The sequence below is a fragment of the Castor canadensis genome, chromosome 4 (genome assembly GCF_047511655.1).
Source record: "Castor canadensis chromosome 4, mCasCan1.hap1v2, whole genome shotgun sequence".
NCBI classification, from domain to species: Eukaryota; Metazoa; Chordata; class Mammalia; order Rodentia; family Castoridae; genus Castor; species Castor canadensis.
In genome coordinates this window covers 14,103,401-14,118,043 of record NC_133389.1, presented here as the reverse complement: position 1 = coordinate 14,118,043, position 14,643 = coordinate 14,103,401, and the positions used below count along the sequence as shown (strand labels likewise).

The window sequence follows — 14,643 nt, the reverse complement described above, 5'->3', positions numbered from 1 at the left end:
GGGAACACTGAGCTCATAGGGGCTGCTACCAAACTCACACAGAGAGAAACTCTTCAGAAGAGCATCTGCCCACAAATTCTTTATTCAGACATAGGGATTCTGAAAGAAGGAATTCAGAATACAGAATCCACTGTCCTTTATTTGATCAAGTTTAAAAGGACAGAGACAAAGAAGGGGCGGAAGATCTCGGTGAACTATTCTCCACGATACAACACACACATTCAGTACTGTCTGTTCCCTTGACACTTCATATTCACTTGAAGTCAAGTTTTTTGAGATCCTTTTTCCAACATCTTCTCTCTCTCTGCTTCAAGTTGCTCAGTCAAAATAATCTGTTCTCCTAAAAGACGAATGTTTTCTTTTTTCCGATTTTGCCTCTCAATGTCTCTGATCACTCTGTCAGGAAGCCTCTGCTGGTCCTGCCGCTGCTTCAGATGCACGCCGGCCACCGTGGCCACCGTCAGCAGCACCGAGAGGCCCAGCACCACCTTCGAGCTCCTAGACATCCCCGTGCCAGCCGCCCTCTCCCACCCCAACAATCCCTCCTAGTGTTTTCTTTCTGCCCTCCTTGTCTACTTAACACTTTTTCTATCATTTTGAACCTTTCATATTTTTCTTCACAATAATTTTGGAAATTCTTCTAACTTGACATAGGCATATTTCTTGTTGTTTTATGTCCAACTCATTCATTGTTATTTTATTATTTGGTGAGGGTACCACATTGTGTAGCACTGGCACGCATTTGGGTTGTTTCCAGTCTTACTTGATTTTAAACAATGAGTTGAACTTGAGTTCAAGCTTCACACACACATCATCACATTTGCTAAAATGCAGATTCCATTGGCACAGGTGCTGAGACTCAGGATTTCTTCCAAGGTCCCAGGCAAAGGATGTAGCTGGATCATGGTCCACACTTTTAATAGCAAAAACTTAGTGTGGACATTGTTTTGTACTCATGGAGTTGTATTTGCTAATCTAGGTTCCTAGAAAAGGGATTCATAGGATCTAAAATAAACATGTATAATTTAGCTTGTTACAGCAAATTCCCTTCCATAATGATTTTATTACCTTTTCCTGTTACTGATTCTGCCTGATTGTTTTTCTTCACAGCCTTGCAAATAGTTTATTGTCAGAAGGTTCTTATCAATTTGATAGATGAGAAGTGTTTTCTTTATATCTTGAGATTAAACATTTTTCATATATTTAAAACCACTCCCCTTTTTTCTGCCTTACTTGTTTTATTGTGAGGTGTTCATGTTTTTTTGGGGGGAGGGGGCATGTGTTTATCCTTGATTATTAAGAATCTCTTTCCATATTGGCACAATTATTCCTTTGTCGTTTATACAAATATTTGCAAATGTTTACTCCTCTCTGGTTGCCATCTATTTTGACATGGACTTTACTTCTAGTGAATTTGGCATGCAGAGTTTTATCACGTTAAATTTAATGAGGTTTCTCCTTTCTTGCTTTGATACTTTGAGTCATTGTTTCTCCAGAGTACAGAATTCTTCCAGTGTGTGTATGGCTTCATTTCTATATTTTTTACATTTAGATTGTAGATCTTTTTAACTTTATGCTACTAAATGGGAAATATTAATCCAGTTTTAATTCATTTTCAAGTAGTCTTTCAATTTTTCTAATTCTGTTCATTAAAAACTCCATCTTTTCACTGATTACTTGTTATGTCCCTCTATTACATAAATAGCAATACATACGCCAATCTGTTTCTGAACTCAGTATTCAGTTCCATTGCTCGCAGTGTTTTAATTACAGACTTTTTAAGATTTTATTTTTAGATAGTTTTAGGTTCAAAATAAAGTGACAGGAAGATACAGGCATTTCCCACATTTCCCTTGCCTTGGCACATGCCCAGTCTCTGCCATTATCAACCTCCCATACCATAGTGACACTTTTGTTATGACCTGTGAATCTCCGAGGACAAGTTATCACCTAAGGTCCAAGGTGTAAAATGAGGTTAAACTTGGTGATGTTTCACTACCCTAAAAATTCACTCTGCTACACGTGTTCATCCCTCCCTTGTTTCCCCCAGCTCCTAGTAATCATTGATCATTTACTCTCTCTCTCCAATTTTGTCTTTTTGACAATATAGATGTTGGATTTGAATATTTCAGTGATGCATCTGTAACAAGTTTACAAGAAAAGTGTTTATAGCACTTTCCAAGTGAACCCAAGATATAAATAATTTAACTTCAACAGAAGCATTTTTTATCCCATGCAGCTTTTATTCTTGCAAATTTTTACTAAGTACTAAATTTAGAATACTAACCTAAAAATAGTCCAAATCAACTTTCTAAAGTTTTGTTGTTCACATTGCAGGGAGGTGGGTCTCATAGTAAAGGGCTAATCTATATCTTTCTTCTTTTTTGCCTGATTTAGTCACTCTGTGGTGGTCACCATCCTGAACCTGTGTCCATGTGTCTCTGAATCCAGGTTTCACCCAGATTTCTATCCACCTTACATAGCTATCCTCTCTGACCAGCATTTTGGTCAGGGGTGTCTTTCTATGACCTGATTCTGGCTATTCAGTACTCACAGTTTTCTGATCTGCCAAAAGATTCCTTCTTGTTTCCATGGGCATTAGAAATTTATTTATGCTTTGAAGTTTTTTGTTATTTCTAGCATTTTAGGTACTATTTTCATTTGGATATAACAAGCTGTCCAAAGACTCATATGTTGAAAGCATTGTGCCCAACTGGTGGAGGAGGGGAAATTGCAGAGTTTGTAAAACCCAAAATGCACCTGATCTTGGTTCCACACCATACCTCCATACACTGGCCAAGTGTTATAATGCTTTTGGTGACCGATGGTTCCAAGTTCTCACTTTTCACATGGGAAGACAAAGTCAGAGGAATGACCCTTTAAGTCAAAAGCAGACTTCTTTCTGGCCCCTTACCCTCTTGCATTATGCTGACAGCTGTACCTCCCTCAGGAGCTGAGGTAGCAGCTCAGCCTCTTAGGAGAATATAGCCTCTGGCATAACCAGACCTGACCTTGATTACATGTTCTACCCACTGCTGGCCACTTGACCTTGCTCAAGTTACTTAGCCTCCTACTCTGAGAATTATTAGGGATTTCTTACTTTTGAGAATGAAAGTAAGTAACTCATGTAGAATTCCTAATGTAAAGCAGGAGATCAGTAAACATTTGAGGGTAAGTGAGATCAACTTTTTCCTGGAATTAAATCCAAGGAGGAATTTAGTTTGTGGATGTTTACAAGAAACACTGTGTAGCCTAATAGAAATGTCTTCTAGCTCAATTTCAAGAAAACATGCAGGAGCATTATTTGGGTGGCTGTACTTTTTCACTGATATATAATTGTTTGAGTCATCCCTCTTTATCTCACTGGTAAAGGATTTTTGATCTCCCACACTAAATAGTATGAAAAAATCAAACACATGCAAGAGATCCTGGAGAGAAGAAATTGGCAGCAGCTTATTATTAGTGACATATACTCATAGTCCAGAGAAGGAAGAGACCACAGGCCTTGCAGGCCATGTGGTGGTTACAATCAGGAAAAGAATGTACATGCAAAGTGTACAAAAGAAAGGCTTTGTGGTAACAAGAGGAACAGTTGATCCTGGTTCCTCTGGGAGGATGTGAGAGGCTTGCGTGAATAATTTGTAGCCTGGTGAAGAGGGCCAGGTGAGGACCAGGAGGAGTACAGTTGACCCAGCTGATAGAGGAACTAGCAGATCAAGGAAATTTTCCTGTTTGGTGTTTTAAAGGGATGCACACTTCTGATGAGAGCAGGGTACTGTATGGCTAGGCCTTTGGGACCCAGAGAGAATCAGAGATGTCAAAGCAGCCCCTGGGTCTTATAATATAGCAATAAAATATTACTGATAACTCTTCAGAGGAAATGTAACCAACAGCTAAGTTCACAATAAGATCTCTTAAAGCAATATATGTATTATTATTTTGTATGTACATGACTTATGTGGGTATTTGTCTATAACAGATAAGAACACTAATCATTCATCTTCAAAAGCCAATATTGACAAGCTCTGGAGGTCCTTACTCCAAGGGAAAGGAAGAAAAGACCATAATGCTTGGATGGTTGAAAGCTCTTCAATTTATACTACACCCCCCCACATCTCCTTCCCTACACTTATCTGGACCATTACCAAGGCTGTGCACAGCAGCAAACATTTCTCCAGGGAAAACGTGCTAGCTCACTTAGCCTGCTGGTTGTTGCTCTGAGAAGCTCTGTCTGTGCTGGAAGAATCACATATGCTGATTTATTTGCCACCCTTGAATCTTCTTTCCAATTCCAAGAGCTTGGCAGAAAGGAAACAGACGGGAGTGCCAAACTCAGTAATCTCTAACACTCCCTCTTTCTTCTTCTCACCACTCATATAGTTTGAGTGCCTCATTTTTATTGGTTAGTTTGGTTGTTTTGTTTTTGAGACAGGGTCTTGTTATGTACTGTTCTTAATCATGATCCTCCAGCCTTGGCTTCCTTAAACACCTCAGTCCTGTATTCTCTTCCCAGCAAAGCTGGTGACTTGGGTTCTCAGGGAAAAGTGAACCACCTATTGATTGAAAATAGTATTTCTGTTGGAAACTTCAAGGAGCCTGGGGGACTACTGACTACAAGGGGCTCAGGACTTCCCCCTAATGAAGAGCTCAGTCTTTCTCTTTCTCTTTTTTTAGTGCTCACAAGTTTATATTTTGAAGTTTGATAAAGATTCTTGTGTATTTTCTAAATACACAGACAAAACAGTTTTGGAAGTTTACATACATGTCATAGGACACTTATATTAGGTAGGTAAATTACATTTTAAAAAAAATTGGTCTTCGTAAAAGATCTTCCCAGAGAGCTTTTACAAACAGCAGGCAGAAGAAAGTATTCTTTTATGTTTACAGTGTTTAAATGCTGATTCTCCCATTTCATAATGGCCTCAACCACCCCTCTCCTCCACCTAACATTTTGTTCTCAATAACTAATGTACTCCAAATTTAAGTACCCAATGTCATAAAATTAAAGGCTAGAAAACATCTTTTAAAGTGTGCTTATCCCTAAGACATTTTTTTTTAAATTAATGTTTTTTTTTTTTCATTTTTCTTTTATTATTCATATGTGCATACAAGGCTTGGTTCATTTCTCCCCCCTGCCCCCACCCCCTCCCTTACCACCCACTCCACCCCCTCCCGCTCCCCCCCCCCAAATACCCAGCAGAAACTATTTTGCCCTTATCTCTAATTTTGTTGTAGAGAGAGTATAAGCAATAATAGGAAGGAACAAGGGGTTTTGCTGGTTGAGATAAGGATAGCTATACAGGGCATTGACTCACATTGATTTCCTGTGCGTGGGTGTTACCTTCTAGGTTAATTCTTTTTGATCTAACCTTTTCTCTAGTTCCTGGTCCCCTTTTCCTATTGGCCTCAGTTGCTTTAAGGTATCTGCTTTAGTTTCTCTGCATTAAGCGCAACAAATGCTAGCTAGTTTTTTAGGTGTCTTACCTATCCTCACCCCTCCCTTGTGTGCTCTCGCTTTTATCATGTGCTCATAGTCCAATCCCCTTGTTGTGTTTGCCCTTGATCTAATGTCCACATATGAGGGAAAACATACGATTTTTGGTCTTTTGAGCCAGGCTAACCTCACTCAGAATGATGTTCTCCAATTCCATCCATTTACCAGCGAATGATAACATTTCGTTCTTCTTCATGGCTGCATAAAATTCCATTGTGTATAGATACCACATTTTCTTAATCCATTCGTCAGTGCTGGGGCATCTTGGCTGTTTCCATAACTTGGCTATTGTGAATAGTGCTGCAATAAACATGGATGTGCAGGTGCCTCTGGAGTAACAGTCTTTTGGGTATATCCCCAAGAGTGGTATTGCTGGATCAAATGGTAAATCGATGTCCAGCTTTTTAAGTAGCCTCCAAATTTTTTTCCAGAGTGGTTGTACTAGTCTACATTCCCACCAACAGTGTAAGAGGGTTCCTTTTTCCCCGCATCCTCGCCAACACCTGTTGTTGGTGGTGTTGCTGATGATGGCTATTCTAACAGGGGTGAGGTGGAATCTTAGTGTGGTTTTAATTTGCATTTCCTTTATTGCTAGAGATGGTGAGCATTTTTTCATGTGTTTTCTGGCCATTTGAATTTCTTCTTTTGAGAAAGTTCTGTTTAGTTCACATGCCCATTTCTTTATTGGTTCATTAGTTTTGGGAGAATTTAGTTTTTTAAGTTCCCTGTATATTCTGGTTATCATTCCTTTGTCTTATATATAATTGGCAAATATTTTCTCCCACTCTGTGGGTGTTCTCTTCAGTTTAGAGACCATTTCTTTTGATGAACAGAAGCTTTTTAGTTTTATGAGGTCCCATTTATCTATGCTATCTCTTAGTTGCTGTCCCTAAGACATTTTAAACTACCTACAATTGTTCATCTTCACTTGAAAGCAGGGGTACAGCAGGGGAGGGAGGGAGAAACCTTCCATTTTAAATCCTAAAGTGACCTTTAAAAACACCTGTTTGTTAGTTCTACATGGGTATGTTAGGTACCATAGTTAAGTTTAAGGATCAGTCTTTCTCAATTTAACCCCTCAATGTGGTCCCTGTTGCTAAACCAGCAATTGTGTTTCAAGCAAGTAACATAAAAGCTAACCGAAAGCATTGGTGTTTTTTAATATTTGAAAGAAAACATAGATACCCAATGTTTACTCATGAAGCTTCCTAAAACTACATTATTGTGAATATAACATATCTAACCATCTCCATCTCTTGATAGCAATTTTTAAATCTCAGAGAAAGTGGATATTTGTGCATTCAAATAAGCATAAGACCTACTATTATTTATAAACTCAAAGGACAACGGAAACAGAGAGTGAAATTAGACTGCTTTCTCACTAGTCTTAGTAAACTCATCTCCCAGTTCTATGGTCCTTTTGAAGAGCTGTCAGAAAGCTCACAGAGAATGGAGGTCTCTCTGTGGAATTCTAACATCTGTTCCCTACAACTCTTGCTTGTTCTTCAGTTTACTCTACTCTCTCATTAAAGGTGTCAATGCAACAGAGCAGAGATGAGAAGAAAACAACATGTGTCTTCATGTACTTGAGAAAAGAGAAGCTCTCCAGACCATGGGGATGCACCCTACACAAAGTGAGGACAGGACGTAGCTCTCACAGTTCAAATGCATGTGTGCAGGAGTCAGGGAGGTGGAACCAACATCCAGATCCAAGCCAAGATGTTTTCTACATGGCCAGTGCCACCAATGCCAAAATGCTGACAAGATCTTGGAGATGGTACACATGTATACAAAATAAGGAACTTCATACCTGAACCACTAATTTGACACTTCTGCACTATACGGTCATGTTGGATTGCAGGTACATTATGAGGTGTCAGAGAAAAAGCAGGTAAGAAAAAGGAGAAGAGTTGTTTTCAATTCACATGATTATTGCCTTATGAAGAGGAAAATCGGCCACAGAAGAGAATACCATTGGTTTTGCTGTGCTCGATAAAGGAAAGGAAGGGATGAATGGCACAGAAACTGGAAGAACTATAGGAGTTGCTGAGAAAGGCCCTAGTATAACACCTGTGGCAGCTACTGCTTCTGTTCCTTCTTCAGTCACCTCCAGAAAGGCCTTGTGTATGACCTTGGAAAGATACAGCTCTTTCTTAGGTGACATTCCAGAGAAGTCAGCCCTGGCTTGTTCAAAGCCATCAACCATGGACAAATCTCAAAGGATAGCTTCCATTTCAAAATTTTCCTCCACTTTAAATCAAGGAAGGAACACTCCCACTTCTGTTTCGTTCATCTTCTCTGACCTTGTCCATTCTATGAATTTCTTATAGGAGAGGTCTTTTTCTACCTAGAAGCAGAGAATTGGAGATTTTAAGACTTGCAATATATTGTCCAATTGAACTTCCCTCTCTGATGCTAGTGCTTTACATCTATGTGGTACTGTCAGAGTAGCTGCTGGGTAAATGAGGCTACTGACTGCTAGAACTGTGGCTACTGTAAGGGAAAACTCTTGAATGTAAACACTCACAGGTGGCTAGTGGCTACCAGATTGGACAGCAGATAAGTAGAAGAAAACACAGTAATATTAAGTCATTTAAATAGGCAATGATTTTTATTTCCATGCCTTGATTTCTGAATTACAGAAAATTTTGAAAAAGTCCATTTCTTGAGGCAGAAACATAACTGAGACACAGCTTGGACTGCATTATGAGAGGATAGCCCCTCCACATCAAGTTTGGGGGTCTATCTTACTGGAACTATGTGAAGGCAGAATTTCTACTTCACCTGCACTTCTGCTCAATGAATCCACCACTTTTCTTTATTCTTTAGCTTTCTAAATCTCTCTCCATTCTTGCTCTTCCACTGTCTTCATCACCACTGTCTTTGTTCAGACTTTCTCATGTCTTGCTGAAAGGCCACAATGGCCTTCATTCTGATCCATCTCCACTCTTCCTTCATCTCATATATACACTAGGCCATTGGGATTAGCTTTGTGAAAAAGACAACCATTGGCCTTCTAAAACTCTTCACTGATTCTCTACAACCTTGTTACCACAGGAGTGTCCAGGGCCAGCAGCCTCAGCATCACCTGGGAGCTCATTGCAAATGCAATCTCAGGCACTATTTCAGGGTAGGCAAATCAAAACCTAATTTTAATAAGATCCCCAGAAGATTCATAGAGCCACAGGAGCTCTGTATCCTATAACTGTTTTCTGAAGGACAAAGTCACGATTTAGCAAATTGGGGAGAAAACTACTAACATTTATGCATTAAGACAGTCATTATATATTTCATCTTCCTTAATCCTACAACAATAATCATAGATAATTTTATAGTGTGGATCTAAAATATCCTCCAAAGGCCCTGTGCTAAGGGCTTGGTTGTCAGATGATGGACTTTTGGAAAGTGATTTAATCATGAGAGCTCTAACCTCATCAATGCATTAGTCCATTGGTGAATTTATAATTTCATGGCATTATTCAGAGGTGTTGTAAATCAGGAAGCAGGACTTACTGAGAGAAGTGGGTCCTTGAACCATGTCCTTGGGAACTGCATTTTATCCCTGGCCTCTCCCTCCCTGTCCCTTCCTATTTTCCTACCACCAAAAAGTCAGCAACTTTGCTCAACTCATGAACTTTCAGTGACTGTGCCCAACATTTCCTCAGACCCAAAGTGATAAAAACCAAGTGACCATGAATTGAATCCTCTGAAAACATGAGCCAAAATGGTTTCCTCCTTTTAAGTTGTTCATTTCTGATATTTTGTCACATCATCAGAAAGCTGATGAACATCGAAAGATGCTGCCATCATTTTAACTAGAAGAAACAGGCTTAGAAAAGAAAAATTACTAAATTGTAAAGCCAGACATTTAATCTGATTTGGTACCATTCTGAACCCAGGAAAAGATCATTTTCTAAAGCGGGTTCAGTGTGTAAAATGCCATCACATCGGCTATAAGTATAACAATTGACAGGGCAGGTGATCAAGTATATTAGTAAAACATTGATACAAGGAAACATCCAAAGTGTTTTTTTCCCCACAGTGTTTGTCAGAACCTTGAATATGACAAAATGTAATCTTTGCACACTCATTACCGTTTTCAAGTCATCTGAAAGCATGATGGCCATAATCAGCTCCTTTCATCATAGGGAAGCACAAGAATTTTGGTGAGCATTTCTTTTACATAGGTCATTTGAAAAATGGATTTCTTAAGCATAATTTGTACAGGTCTTTTTTCATTCTATACAGGAAAAATGAAAACATTAAATGGAAACACAACCAGTTGACACATTGGACATATTCAACAGTCAAGCATTTCCTCCCCCTAGATCACTTCTTCTCTTCCCTTCTAGAATACCACAGTGACTTAACTTTACTGGATCACCTCATTACCTCAGTGTTCCAACCTGTCAGTACCCAGGTCTCAATGCTGAGTCTTCCTTCATCTTGGTGATCTGCAAGGGAACCAGGATGTTCCAACAAAAATGCATTAGAATTATTTTGAGCAGAAGGCATTCAAGGCCTTGAAATCTCATCTTTACCCCACAACAGAGCCACAATTGAGCATGAAAACACTCAATTTTCATAAATCCCTCTACAGCAGCAACTCTAAGGTTCTCTCCTAAGATATGAAAAGTCTGCACCAGATTCAGATATTGTCACATGACTTATATCCCACATTTTCAAAGGGCCCACTATCTTCCCAAAAACTCTTTTGCTTTTCCATAGTGCTCTTTCTCCTCCTTCTAACCTACTAAGTGGCGACTTTCTCCCTTTCTTTTGCCTGAATTGCAGATGTAATGCCTGAATCATCTTGTGATCATGAGTAAGAAAGTTCGGTGCTAATGAGGACAGAGGAAAATAGCTAATTCCCTTTATATCTCAGCCACAACCTATATTAGAACTGGCCCCAGGACACTCCAGACTTTCTGTAAGAAGAGATGAATTTCAAACATTCAAACTACCCTGTGTTAGTTTTTCTGTTACTTACTGTTGAATGAAATCCTAACATACATCTTGATAAACAAATTTCAAGGAGAGAAATATTTTGCCAGGGTGAAATGGGACAGTTTAATTCCAGAATACACTAGTAATAAAATAGATTTCTTGAGAACCTGTAGCTTCAGGTTTAATTCTGCTTGGAAGATTTAATTAATAGTGAATGATCAAGAATAAATTTATTCAATTCTGTCTACATTTATTCAAAATTCTCTTTTATAAGGACTGGGCACTGTGGTCAACTGCTATAATCCCACCTGCTTGGGAGCCATAGGTAAGAGAATCAAGATTCAATTCCAACACACAAGAAAATATCTTGAGAGTCTATTGAAAAACTAGAATTGGAAAGCTCATTAGCAGGGAGCCAGTGGCTCATGCCTGTCCTAGCTACTCAGGAGGCAGAGATCAGGAGCAATGCAGTTCAAAACCAGACCCAGCAAATAGTTCTGAGACACCCTATCTGGAAAAACCCTTCACAAAAATAAGGCTGGTGAAGTGGCTCAAGGTGAATGCCCTGAGTTCAAGCCCCAGTACTGCAAAAAAAACAAAACAAAACAAAACAAAACAAAACAACTGAATCAGTGAAGGGGTGGGGACTTGCCTGGTAAGTGTACATGAAACCCCAGTACTGGAGAGAAAGAAAGAGAAACAAAAATAAGGGTCATCCCAATTCAGAGAAAGAAAGACCTTCTTCAAATAATATATTTAAGGTGGAGAGAGTTAAACTCTCTGCCCTGTGTAGGTCTTCTTCTTATCACTTAGGTTTTAAACATGTACTGTAGCAGAGAGGAGGATAGCAAAACAGACTAGTCCTAAGTCCTGAGAAAGTAGCAGGGAGGTAGGGATGGCATAGCAGAGAGATAAAACCTGAGAAATCTGAACATGAGGAAGGTCACCTACCACCAGGGAGGGGAAAGTCACACAGCATTAGGGTAAAGTAGCCAATAAAATTAAATATAACCATATATGGATTAGACCTTGCTTTTTGCTTCTGTAACCTGCTTGCAAGGGTATGTAAGGTGAGACCCCTTTTTCTCAGGCTCAGCCTTTAGACAAATCCACTGAGTCTGTGCTGGCACAATAAAACATGCTTCCTGCTATTTGCCTTAGAGTCTCTTATCTTAGCTAGCAAACTCCCACAACAGTATTAGACACTTGTAAGACTGCAGTGGGAAAAGAATGAGAAAAGACACACTTCATTCAACAACTACATTGCTAGCATGGAACCTGGCAGAGGAGTCATGACAGCTAGAAGGAAGAGCATCAAAATGGAACAGGGGAGACGGAGGATCAAAAAAAAGCATCCCAAGGGATACTGGTAGTTAGAAAGGAGCATGGAGGTGATGATAAGAAATGAAGGTAAAGAAATAAACAGGACTGATCCAAAATATAAAGAGCCTGTCATGAAATGCTGTTGGAGTTTGACTTTATCACACACGTTTTGGAAAGCTGAGAAATATATGGTTGGATTTGTGATCCAGCCACACATGAAATAGATGATTTATTTGGCTGGGGAAAAGTCCAGAAGTATATATCCACTTTTGATGAGATAAGAAAAGGTGAAAAAAGGCAAGAGAAAGACTCCGAGGCTTGGCAGGGAGTCCATCTCTGCACTAGCACAGACTAAGTTCCTGAAGTGAAGCTCCTTGTATGCTTTAAAGCCAATATGAGCACAGGGACCAAGAACCACCTGTGACAGGGCAAAACACTCACCTTGCTGATTTTAAAAGGCATTTTCTTGGTGTGCTTTTTCTCAAACTGATTATCCCAACTCCCTTTGAAGTAGATGACATTCACCAAAATCAGCTTAGTCAATGAATCAACTGAATCTGGAGGCACCACGTTTGTAATTTTATCTGTAAAGAAAACACTTAAAGCCATTAAGGTAAAAGTGTTTGCTAATGCATGTAACCAAGAAGGAGCTTTGGATCGATTATTTCTCCTTAGGCGAGTTGGCAAGATGAAGAAAGTTCATGATGTCCCAAAATACAACCATGCAAAGAGATACTTGTTCTCAAAGCAACAGTACTGACACCACAACAAAAACCAGAATATAAAGGCCAGGGGCAATGACATTCCTGTATTACCATCTAAGCTGGTGACAGAGATTGGAGGATAGCTATTTGTATCCAAACTGGGTAGAGGTTACTGAGAGCAACAAGCAGCTTGGCATGGTGGTGCACACTCTAACCCCACCTATGTGGACGGAAGGCAGGAGAGTGGATGTTTGTAGCCAGCACTGGGAAAAAGCAAGGGAGACCCTCTACTAAAAGGTGTGGCTCAAGTGGTAGAGCTCCTGTCTAGCAAATGGGAGACCCTGAGTTCAAACCCCACTACTGCCAAGAAAAAAAGAATATAATAACACAATTTCAATAAAATGCATAAAACAGCTACATATTATTAAATGGAGGATAAACTGATTACACTTCCCAAGGAGGGGTTCAGAGAGACCTGGGGAGTTATGGGGGAGTTTGATAAGGACTAGATCTCCAGGACAAAGGGCAGCCAGGGAGAGGCCTTGGGCTCCTCCCTCCCTACTTCAGAGAGGACCTGCTGTTACCTGGCTAGGTATGTGATATGAGGAACCAGGTACATTACTTCAGGGTCTAAAATTAAATCTTTTTGGAGAAAGAGTCTCCCATACAAGGCTTCAAAGGGAGTAAGGTCCATTTTATTTGGGGTGTTTCTGAGTCGGATTAAGGCTAGAGGTAGTAATTGTTGCCAGGGGAGGTGAGTTTCCTGAGCCAATTTAGACAGGTATCTCTTGAGTAGCCCATTAGCTTGCTCAACCTGTCCTGAGGACTGGGGTCTCCAGGCACAGTGGAGATATTTGAGTCCCAAAGCCTTAGAGACTCCTTGAGTGATTTCTGTTCAGAAGGCCAGCCATTGTCACTTTGGAGAGTCTGAGGGAGTCCGAATCTAGGGATGATCTCACTAATTAGCACCTTAATTACTTCTTGGGCCTTTTTAGAGGAGCAGGGGAATGCTTCAACCCATCCTGTAAATGTATCCACCAGAACAAGGAGCAATCTAGAGGTTGGGCCCCCTGGCAGGTGGGTGAAGTCAAGCAGCCAGTCCTTCCCTGGATATGACCACCCCCCCCCCCCACCGAGTTCCAGGGATAGGCAGGGCAGTGTTCCAGGGGTTGTTATGCTGACAGATTTCACACCCTCATGTGACTAATGCAATAAATTTCAATGTCTGGGGTATTTTACTTAGTGTAATGCCCTTCTGGTCCACTCCCTTGTCCAGGATGAAATTTGAGTAGGTTTTACAACTTTATTTCATCACTTATATATAATAGAAAGCCCAATGGACACTTTAAAATCATAAACATGGATCATGTCATTGTCTGTGGCCAAGAAATTGGTGGGTAAGGCAAGCCATAAATGAAATGAAATTCCTTTGGATTCTGAACATGAAAACCCTTCTCAACTCTACTAAAAGTATATAGAAATAGGGATAAATATGATGAAATGAACAGTAAGTCAAGTGTGAGTCTCTGGTCCTCTGAGATGACTCTCCATTGAGGAGAGTGTTTGGGATTTTATTCATTTTAATTGCTGTATAGAATTTCACTGGCATCAACATTAATCATTACATTTGACAAACAAACTACTGCATTGTTTCTAAGGACATTGTGGCAATGCACGTATTTGTACCTAGTTGTTGTGCCTGTGTGCAAGAGTTTCTCTACAGATTATCACAGATGGAAGTCCTGGATCAGAGGGAATGAGCATCTTCAACATTGAAAGGTATAGTTTCTATAGCTTGCTTTATTCCTAAAAAGTGGGAAAACAGACAATCAAACCTCTGAATGTTTTCTAGTCCCATGGGTGTGATTTTTTACTCATCCTTCTAATTTGGACATCATGTGTCATATGTGCTTCAACAACAGCAGCCCAGACTTTCATCTTCAGCAAGCATTCAGTGAGAGAGCTGATGTGATCTTCTTTAGCATTTACAAGTTGTTCTGCATGTGCCACACTCACTTCAACTTTCAGTTTCTGTTTAGTAAGTTCACTCACTTGCTCTTTCCATGATTCAGCTTCTCGTAACAGCTGGTCACAGCGCTCTTGAAGTTGGGAGTTTTCCTTCAAAACATGTGTGGTGGAGTCCTTAAGATGTGCTTCCTTGACCTGAAGTACTTT

General features: G+C 39.9%; 1 pseudogene; it reads right to left on the bottom strand.

The window, feature by feature from the left end:
- Positions 1–24: 24 nt before the first annotated feature.
- LOC109697066 (protein PET117 homolog, mitochondrial pseudogene) lies at positions 25–506 on the bottom strand (annotated as a pseudogene).
- Between the last annotated feature and the right edge of the window lie 14,137 nt (positions 507–14,643).